The sequence below is a fragment of the Rhea pennata genome, chromosome 4 (genome assembly GCF_028389875.1).
Source record: "Rhea pennata isolate bPtePen1 chromosome 4, bPtePen1.pri, whole genome shotgun sequence".
Classification (NCBI taxonomy): domain Eukaryota; kingdom Metazoa; phylum Chordata; class Aves; order Rheiformes; family Rheidae; genus Rhea; species Rhea pennata.
This window is the reverse complement of record NC_084666.1, coordinates 65,736,730-65,748,187: the sequence shown is the minus strand read 5'-3', so window position 1 is coordinate 65,748,187 and position 11,458 is coordinate 65,736,730.

Here is an 11,458-nt window from a genome sequence, read left to right as displayed (position 1 = left end):
GCCAGCGGCACCGCCGCCATGGCCCAGCGCAGGCGCGGCCACGTCCGCAGGGGGCCGGCGCCCGCCGCCCCTCGGCGCGACCCATTGGCCGGTAACGGCCGCGGGGCGGGCCGCGCCCTGCCCCCCCACCTTCGACCGTTAACGGCTGCGCGGCGGGCGCGAGGCCGCCCAACGGCCGCGGCGGGCGGGGGAGGGGCGCGCGGCGCCCGCCCCCCCCCGCCCCCCCCCCCCCCCGGGGAGCGCAGCGAGGAGGAGGCGGAGTTGAGGCATTAGGAGCGGGGCAGTGGGGCAGCCCCAGGGCCCTGGGGAGCTCTAAGGGAATTGTGAGCGTTGAAAACAGTCAAGAGGAGCTGCGAGGCACCAGGGCAGTACTGGCCCCCCACAAGCCATGAGATTTTTTACACAGCCTCCGACTTCCACCCTTTCGACCTATAAAACTAAAACCAAGAGAAACGTCAGGAACACCCTTCCTCAGAGAAGTGCTCACGTTTCTGAACAAGGAGTACGAGCAATGGTGCCATGGAGTTTGTGAAGGCTGAATAGATTAATCGGCAAAGGAGCAGCAGCACAAGCTCTAAAGAAACAAGCAGAAGCAACGGGCTGAGCTTTTAGGGACCACTTCTGCTTAGCTTGCGTTGAACTCCAGTGCAGAGGGGCCTAGGGCCTCTGTCAGCTCCCGGAATTGGAAATGTGTACAGCATTTACACTGCAGCCCGTCTTAACCGCCTCCAGCTGAAGCGGTAGTGCAAGCGCAGAACAGTTTTGCAGCCCACCGGATCATTCACAATATTGAAAAGTGCTCAGGCTCCAAAGACCTCTTACAATCGCAGCAATCTCTAGCCTCCATACCAGCTTTCAAGACTCATTTCCTTGTACGCCTGGCTCAGCGGTGGATGCATTCTCTCGCACAGCTCCACATGAAATGGAAAAAGCACATTTTGGCAACCACTCCAAGATCCTAGATCCTAATTAAAATATATATGCATTGATATGAATAAGCCCAGCATAGCCCACAAGTTTTGACTTGTGTAATTTTTACCCCTTTTATCAGCCAGGTTAGAATCCTTGTCAGGCGGGTAGTTTGCTCTCTCAGGGCTGCCTCAGAATACACTTGAAGTGAGAAGGTGAAATAAGCTTAAAAACAAAAAAATGAGTAAATTCCAGTAACAGAAGTAAATGCTAAAATCAGTGTCATTTTTATCTTCCTGTTATAATTTATTACAGAAGAATTTTGAAGTGTATGCAAAGGGCCAATATGCATATAAAGGAAGCAATAGAGTTAAAAATGCATGTAGGTGCATACATGTGATTCTGCGTAGAAATGCAACCAGAAGTATTCAAAGAAACCCCAACTAACTGCAGGATGTTACCTCTCTTTTCTCTTTTTTTTCATTTCCATCCTTATGTTTCCTTACTATATAATCATAGAATGCACAATCAGAGCAAGGAATGTGCTAAAAACCTCTGGATGCTAAAGAGTTAATTAAAACATACACATTTCATATACCAAATCATGCAAGAGTAAAGCATGACTGATGCATGAAACCATGCTGCTGCTCCTGCTATGCAGAATAGCGTGTAAAAGTGAACAGCAGACAAAAATAGGGATAGAGTTCTTTTTCTTCCTTTTTTAATATAGCCTCTGGCTTTCACACCACCAGTTTAGCACACCATAGGAATCTACACTAGACATGCTGTTAAAACATTACTGAACATTGTCAACATTTTACATTTTTGGTCCTGATTCTTTGGGCTGACAACATTTCATTTTAATTTAAGCCAAAATGCCAACTCTTCCATACATTTATTAAAACAGGTATCCAATTTATAACCACAGAAAGTATACAATGTATAACCACAGGTGATTTTTCACACCCCAGTGGGACTCATTTCTAAGGAATATCGGTCCAGGAAGAGAAATGGTAGCTGAATCTCTCTTTGTGCAGAAATCCAACTATTGAAACATAGTAGCTGTGTACTTCTAAGAACAGTTATAGATTGAGTAACCTATGTTCAGTATATTGGCCAAATGAAATCTAGGCCCCCTTTCAGTTCAATCCCCAGCAATCTTCTAGTGAGATTGAAGGAAAAAAAAAAAAAAAAAAAAAAAGACCGAGCTACCCTAATTAGCTTCACTCTTGCCAGAATTCAATCTAAATTAATATCTATCTTCTCACCTTTAAAAGTTCAGATCACAAAACCAGGTACCTAAATAGCATAAAGTGTTGCTCTGTTTCTGCCGTCACCTGTCAGTGAGTAAAGCAAATCAGTTCTCATGACTATCACACAATTCAGCATATTTTTCTTAAATACTTAATCCAGCTATACAACACTAAAAGCATTTAAACATCGTGGTGATGCTTTACAGACTTTGTAGGATATTATTTCTCAAGAAGTCGATTTACAGAAAACTGAGTTTTAACACTACTGAAGAACAACTGCAAGCTGACTTCCCCCACCCCCTCCAGGCTTTTTCAGCAAGTCATGTGGTAGCTTCCCAGTAAGGAGGAAACTGCATTTCAAGATGTTTACTGTACTTCCGTGTTTTCTTTGCCTTTTATTTTTCTTCTGAAGACTGGCTGGAGGAAAAAAAAAAAAAAAAAAAAAAAAAAAACTCTTAAAACAATGTTGTAATTAAGTATTCTGAGAACATACTGTTTCCTTGTTCAAGGCTTATAATTAAGTTAAATCATGCCTCATTTTCACATCTCAGTATTTCAGGGTTTGCTTTTTGTTTCTTTGGGGTATTTTTAAACAAATGACTTTTTTACTGTTTAAGATACAACTAGAATCTTAAAGGCTGTAGTTTCATTTTAAAGATGCACAGCAAATCTTTTGTGGTTTTCTTTTGTTGTGTACCATATTCCATCCCTTTCTGAGATGCCACAAATTTAAGAGGTTACTACAATTCTTACTCTATGAGACTGCAAGTTGATACTCTTTATCAACTAAGACAAAAATTCAGAGCAGTTCTATTGAAGCTGCCCCAATTTCTGCAGTGTTAATCCAGAAGTCTTTTGTTTCCAATTACTATGCAATCTCTATCATCATGACAGGCTGTTGATGTTTTCCTCTTTCAAATTCAAGTTCAGTGAGTTCATGCAAAGGTTTTAAACAAACAGGTTCTCACAGATTTGGCTGCAGTACTTTAAGATATTACTGCCCCCACCTGTCCACCCTGCACTATTCTTCTCTGAGAGTTACCACCTCCGAAGCAGAACAGGCCCTGTGTGCACACCAGTGCCCCGTTGGGGCATGCCACCTTTTTTGATAACCTTAGACCACTGCCCATAATACCCCCATAGACAATTCATCAAAGAACAAAGCAACCAAAGGATCACCTGCTTTGGGGGAGTTTTGCATTTATTCAGCAACATGGATGTAGATCTGCTGGATAAATACCTGCGTAAATTAAGAAAGGACTGTTGTCTGTGTCACTGTATACACCTTTGGACACCACAGCCCGTCTGTATGAGAGCTTTAGCCCCTACATACAGCTCCTCAAAAGAACATGTCTCCTCTGGTTCCTGACTGACTCTACAAAGCATTTAACTGTTATGCAAATGGTTACTCTCTGAGCTGGCACGTAAGGTGTAAGTAAATGCTGCAGGGAGGCCTTCCAGCTCTGGATTTGTAAAGGATGGCTAGAAAGAACAGATTTCAGACATTATTCTATATTTATCTTGAATTCCATCCAAAAAGGATGTTACAAATAAAATAAGGAAATAAATTAACATTGCTTTTAGATGAGGACACTGTTAATGTATCACTAGAACAGGACTTTGTACTGGGCTATCATGAGCAAAATACAAAATCAGAATCATAAATGATAGGACTCAAGTTTAGCTTATAATTATTTGCAAACTCTGTAGGTCATTGCAAGGGCATTTCCTCAGCAAACAAAATTATCCAGCACTAATAATCATGAGCAATTCAAAACATGTATGTACAGGGGAAGATACTGCTTTAGGCAAATATTACATGGAAAGAGTAATAATAATAAAAAGAGGTAGTCATTTTAAAATTGCATATGCAGAAAAGCAGCTGATACCTTGACTATCCACTATACCCTTAAACTTCATCAGCTATCCAGAGGCAAACACCTGTATTTGTACTTCAACATAACACCTTGTTGAGATGGATTCAAACCACAGGATTCAGGTTTAAAATCACCACCTTCTGAGGTAGACAGAAAAGGCGTAAGGATCTTAATAGACAGCATGACTAAATTTCTAAAGAAAGATTCTTTAGATGATGGAGTTTCCATAGCCTTTATACTTTTTTTTCACTTTATAAACAATTCTGAAAGAATCTTTGTCTATTGAAAAGCTTATATAACACTGACCGTTGTCATTTACCCTTACCCTCTGTCTCACGAGCAGAAAGCCTGCATTGTCCAAGCTCCCTGTGAACTCTTACTATAACTTACTTAAAACTTATCTAGCATCAAAACTGATTCTCTGGCACTTACAGGAAAACATACATGAGGACAACACTAATAAGCAGCTTGCTTACCATTTCGTAAAAGCCTAAAACTAGCCATTCATCTGTGACCACAAAGAATGCACAGCTTGTCCCCAAATGCCTGAAACTAAATCCCTCAAAACACGGGTATCACAAGTAGCAAACTGTTTCTCCTATGACGCAAGTTTGAGAGGCCTCATTACATCTTCCTAACGCTGCAAAGCTCTCCTGACATTTTGCCAGCCGAGTGCAGGACATACCAAACAGATTAGACTGAAATGTATATCCATTCTACTGTGGTAATGAATGCTTTCCATGCAGGTACATAATATGAGGATGTCATTAAAAATTTATAGCTGGTAAACTGGATGAGTAAACTAAAATGGATTTGGAGTAGCCAAAGCACTTGGGAGCTGTATTTATTTTCCCAGCTCAGTTGTTCCAGGCAAACCATTTGGGCAGTTCAAGACCTCAGTTTCTCAGAGTGTAAGTGGGGGCAGCTCTGTCAAACTCACTAGAACATATTCAGCTCATTTGTTTCTGTAAAAGCAACCCAAATGCAAGCAGCAGGGAAAACGCAAAATAACTACTGAAAACTGCTGGTTCTCAAAAGCCACTTTTTTCTCTTCTCCTGAGGGATGAAAGATTATTCTAGCACCTACAAGAATGGCCAGAAGTCTTAATCAGTGAGGTCCCCACTGAATCAACTGAAATCCCACTGACACAACAGCATATGCTAAGTCTTAAATAATCACACTACATACTCATGCAACCCAGGATGCTGTATCACTCATTATACTGGCACAAATGTCTCCAGCATTAGAGTTTCAGAAATTGATTCATGTTAATTAAGTAGACATACTTCAATATGGGCTATTTTTTACTTAACATCTTAGTACATAAGTAGTATTAAAATTTTTTATATATATTATATATATGTATGTGTGTGTGTGTATATATATATATATATATATATATATATGTATTTCACTCTGAAAGAGATTAATACATAATTCCTTTGATTACAATTTTCTTGTTTGGTACCTGTCAAAAGCTGAGAGAGTATTTTGATATGTGCACTGGAGGTGGGGAAGGCAGGCGGACAGCTGTATGGCCAACTATAAACACTGTAAGGAGCCTCAGGAATGTGAAAAGAGCCTTGTCTCTTCAGCTCAGTCCTCAGTGAAAGAAGCGCCTCACCTCTTCAGAGAGTGGAGACTCAAGTATTACTTACAGACGTACTGTCATTTTGCTCACAGTCAAATTCTCGGCGTGGTGGATCCAAATGACCTAGTGTCCAAATACTACCTGTAGCTTCAGCAGCTGCTACAAACATCACAGTTGCGTGGAAGAGCTATGTTTTCTCACTGCCAGGACTCCAGTTAGTTGGAAAGGCCTTTAAGAATCTAAAAAGAATCTGCCTAGAATCCTCTTTTTACTGAACCACTAAGATTATTTTAGCAAGCGCAAAGATCTTCAGTTAGCCTGAACTTGTATAGCTTTACTCATTTCAGTAGATCTATGTTACAGCTTCAGGTAACCATTCGTATCTCTCTCGTATCTAAACATTCAGTATACATTTTGATCTCTAAAACATTTCACAGAAGTGCCAAGATATGACAGTAGTTCAAGTTGTCATTAGTGGTGAGTTAAAGAACTGGTAGACACTTAAGTTTTTTGGCACCTTTTAGTAATAATAAAATAAACAGCATCCAACAAATACTCATGTCTGAAGGTAAGGCTCTCCAAAGGGCTGCTTCATCACAGGAAAAAAAACACACCACCACCACCATGACCCAAAAAGGGTATTAACCATTTACAAAATCGACTTACTGTTAAAGGTTTAAAATGCAAAAGCATCTTGAAAACCTAACCATCAATAAAAGTGAAGTGGCCCCAAGGTCCTGGTTGTGTTGACTCCCTCCCAATTTTGTGAATAAATGAGGTGGTCAAGGTGGGAGTATAAGGGCAATGATACTGAAAAATAAAAATTTAAATGCCTGAAGCTCCTTGAAGAATTCCAATCACATCAAAAAGGCACCTAAAATAGTAAATAACAACAAAACAAAAACCCAAATACTATTGATGTGTAGCATTCCTTAGGGATTCCCTTAGTCTACTGAGGTAGTTCAATATACCTAGCAAGGTTACGAATAATTAGGGTTTTTTCCTCAGCATTCCTTTCTGAGTCCTCCATATTTGGTCTTGGCCTTGAAGCTTTACTTGGAGATCAGCAAGATACAACTAAGCTTCCTTCCGAAGCCACCTTCTGCTTTCAGAGCTGTTAACAGTGGAGAGCTTAATACTGACACGAGAAGGCCACTGGATTATTGAAAGGAGTCACTAAGTTTTCAGCAAACATCTTGGTGGTCATTCAAACTCTGAGATTTTTCAAGACCTCTTCTGTTTTGTTTCATTTTCTTAATACCAAGGATGTTGATCCACTGTTTATTTTTCACTGACTTTCCGGCAATGGTCCATGATCTTGAAACCACAAGCTATGATTACTGCTACTTCCCCCTAGCAGGACTCTCCTAGAAGAGCTTATCTGTAAGCTGCAGCTGGCTCAGAAGTTACAGCCTGGCTGCCCTCTGCACTGTCCACACCCTAAATTATTCATGATACATGCGTCAGCTTATGCCACGTGATAACTTCTATTTAAAAATTCAGCGAGACTGACAATATTGAGATCTTCCCCTCCACTCCCTGTCCTAGCATATCCGCACTCCAGATTGCTAAACCTAGTATATGGCCTTTGTTCCACCTTTACTCAAGCTATCCTAAGAACTTAAGCAAGCTTATTCAATCCATCTTTTTCAGTACTTTTGAAAGCTCCTTCCCCAGCTAGAACTGCTGCGAACTCGGAGTCAAAAGATTTCTAGTAACATTCTTTCTTAACACAGTTCCCCCTTTCCTCTGGCTTCATGTTTTTGTATCTCCTGAAACATTACTTGCCCTAGCAACTGCATAAAATCCTGGCTCAGACATCAGAAGCATTTAGTGCCCTCAAATGCACAATTTCCACACTGGATCAGTAAAGGTAGCAAAAAGCAGTCCTATCTAGCAGAGTGGGTCAAAGGAAAGAGAGATACACACCGAAGTGCGGGCTTCTAAAAGGTGGAGACGAACAGCACAGGAAGGCTGTGGGAAAAAAAACGAGGTTAGGAGGACTGATTGGTCAACTGCAAGGCGTTTCTGTATCAGGCTGCTGCCCCTGTGAACTTGAGATGTTCTAGCTTAAGCTAAGCAACAAACGGCAACTTCTCTTTTCATTTTCCTGTTTTCTTTATAGCGCAGCTTAGTAAGTGTGCCTGGTAAGTTAACACATCAACCATGTCAAAAAGAAAAAAATGCCGTTTCAAAGAAATTGCTTGACATTCAAAAATTCGAAGGTAACTGGTCCATGCCTCCCACAAGCCTGTCTTCCCATTTGTATTTTTGTTCTGAAAGCTTGGAATGTTTACCCATCAGTTGTATTAGCATCTCAAAGAATGTTGCATACAAAATGTTTTAAGCTCATCTGCAATTTTTTAGAGTTTACTATAGTTTTGTGTCACCTACAGTTAATCCAACACACTTTTACTTCCTTCTCAACTTATAAAGTTATAGCAATGAAAATTGATGTCTTCTGCACACACACACACACAAAAAAAAAAGTAATTTTGAGTGTTAAATGCAGCACATACAAACCAGGAGCAGAAAAAGCTGGCTAAATTAAATAACATCCACCTAGCCCTCTAATTCAATTGCCTATGACTGTGTGACCATACCTTGAAACACAGCTCTCAGTAAGTCTGGAGCAGGTTCTCAGGAAACACAAATCATTATGCATATAAGACATAAGGATATCCTCATGAAATACAACTCAAACTGTAAAAACATTAATAAAATAATAGAAGTAGTTAATTCAGTGAACAGTTTATAAACAGGAGGTGACAGTTCACTTACATGGGAAAGTTTTGCCCCTTATACTGCCCCCTATACTTTATAGGACATTTGTCCTATAAAACCTCTTTGTTCAGCTTAGAGCTGATTTCCAAGCAAACCATAAATCGCAACCCCCCTAAGTATTTTTATATTTAAAGTAATATGGCCAAAGGAAGCTTATACTAGGATAAACCATATGTACTTAAGTTTGCACTTTGGCTTACACATTTCAGTTAGCCTTCCTTTGTAGATACACCATGAGAAACGTTGTCTTGCCTTTTACAGCAATGCTACTTATCAAAGTAAAACCTCAGTTATCTAGGTGTACAACAAACTCCATTATTTATGCAAAACTAACTGTATTAAGCACCCCAACTGTATAGGACTGATTGTATCCCTGAAATGGCATAATCCTTAAAACAAATAAAGAGTTGAGAAAGAGCCACTACTACATTACAAAAAAGATACCATAATAGTTGTGCAAAGTAAGCATCTGCAAGGCCAAGTTCATTCTATATTTTAGGGGGCTTGTTTTTATTTTGGGGGGCTTGCTTTTATTTCTATATACGTAACAGATTTATAGAATCAAGGGTGGCTTAAAATATACTAATGGTAGACTGCATTTATAAGATCTTTTACTCACAGATTATAGTATCACTGAAGCAAGAAAGCCTCCTCCAAACATCCTTGCATCCATTTTAATTGGATTGGTTAATGCATTTTTATATAGTTTGTCCTCTTCAGCCTTTCAAAAAAACCAGAACCTCTCAGAAGCTGACATCTAACAGATGTCTCCTGAAACACTAAGGAGTGCAAATCATCACTGGGCTTCATAATAGGGACAAAAGTGAAACAGCAGTGCCCTAATTCTTAGCATAGAACAGAGGTATACAAAAGTTGAGCACCCCCTCCCTCAAAACAACAAAAGAGTAAGTAACTTGTATCTCTAAATTTGTAAAATTTTTTAAAGACATTTGCATCAATTATACAGACCAGACATAGATGCTTCAAAGGTGCAAGATTTTTTAAAAGGCCTCATTCATAGACACACTAATTTGGAACTTTTAGTCCCAAATATTGAATTCAGTTTTCCAGTCAGAACTCATCCATTCTAAAAATGCCAAATCAGTACTACGTTCTAGAAGTGTCCTTGTTTCTCCAAGTTCATCAACTGAGAACTCCTACGGGAGCTAATAGCGATATGCTTATCAAAGATCGTTTGAATATGAAGAAATCTGGACCTCTTACTCTGGTAAGAGAATCCCAAACCTTGCAATAGGAAAAAAGAATACAATAATGGTTAAATATTACAGAACTTTCAATTTCTGAAAGTATCCATGAATTATTTACTTAGCTTGGCTGCATTCATGTATCAGAGCAGAATTACTGGTGCAGTCAAAAAGACTTACAGATTTTTCCCTGTAAGAATTCAGCATCTTCTTCAAACAGGGATGTTTGCCTTTAAAGAAATAAAATCTTAAATTTTACCTTATGCAGAGATGTCCTATCAAATTCACTGTTGCATTTTTACAGTGACAGCTGCCAGAAGTTAAGATTATGCTTATCACCTCTTCTAACTTAACTCAGACAGACAGCTGCTCTAGAAATAGTTGCAGCAGCATAAGATGTTACTGCTGCTCACCTGGAAGCTACTAAGCCCCTTCACCCACAGCTGATTTGCACCAAACAGACCACGTGAGCACACTCACCTCACTGCAGTATAAAAAATTCATTAGTTTGAACTATCCCTGAAGAAGGCTGAGTGCTTGCTTCTACAGGACCTAGGAGACCCAAGTTACTGCAGCATTAACTAAGGAGAAAAGCAAGTCACAGTTTATGGACATTGGCAAAACAATCAGAGAGCAACTTAAATACCTTATACATATACAACTACAAAAGCTCTACATTCTGAATTACTCTTCCTAAATCTAAGCCTTAATTGCTACTCTTCAACCAGCTAACTTGGTACTTAAAAATTACACTTCATCAGCCATCTTACTCTACATTATTTTGAAACCAGTTAGTTTTATGCTAGACTGCAGGAGTTATCATGACAGCAACACATTTTCACTTTACGGTAAGACGGGCTGAGCCTAGCAGCCCATCTTTCCCTTCTGTACCATCTCTTTACATTGCATTTTTACCCACAATTTTATTATTCCCTGCTTTACCACACACTTTTTTTCCCTCTGCATTGCTCTGGCATTGTTGCCAATATACTATCCCTCAGACTCACTGGAAACATTTCAGCCATAATTCCAAACACCTTTTAAATATGGAAAATTGCCTATCATGGTCTGTATCCCACAATTCTCCAAGTACGGTGAAGGCTCTGGGGTAAATAGCATCCATTCAATAACACCAAGAACTGACCAGCTTAAAGTGGACAAATGATTCCTGACAATAGCAGCTTTTTGTTTTTAAAGCTTTAGGGGATTACAGAGTAGTCTGTATTCTAATGAAGTGACCTCAATATCTCAGGAGCCTTTATTGATCATAGATTATTGGTCTCATTCCATTGTTCTAGTGCCAACTTGTTTCACAAAACTCACTGAAAGAGACATTTGTCTTGGCCTGGTTTTCACACGTGAATCTACAAACAAAGGAAAGAAATCAAAAGTAATATTTTTCCTGACACTTATAAACATAGCAAGAAATCTTCAGTTGAACTCTGATTTTACCATGCTTTAAGTTTCACTAGGGACACGTAGACTGAAGATTTCTTCTGAATGCTACGTTCAATGGATCTATGAAATCCGCTTCAGATGACAATACTCACAAGAGACTATTTTTATAATAATGAAGAATTTGAAATAAAATCACAAGGGAGAACAATTGAGGGGAGGCTGCAAAAAAAAAAAAAAAAAGAATAAATTAAAAAAAGTTACTTAAAATATTTCTAGCTTTGAATGTTTAAACTATTAGGTTATCCTTTTTAATTAATGCTAGTTACTTTCTGCATAAGCAATTATCAAATTTAATAGGCCTAGTACAGTATGTCAACACACCTATGTATTAACTTGTAGTCTTAATCATTTGCCAAACTGTAGTTCCATCCCACCATAAT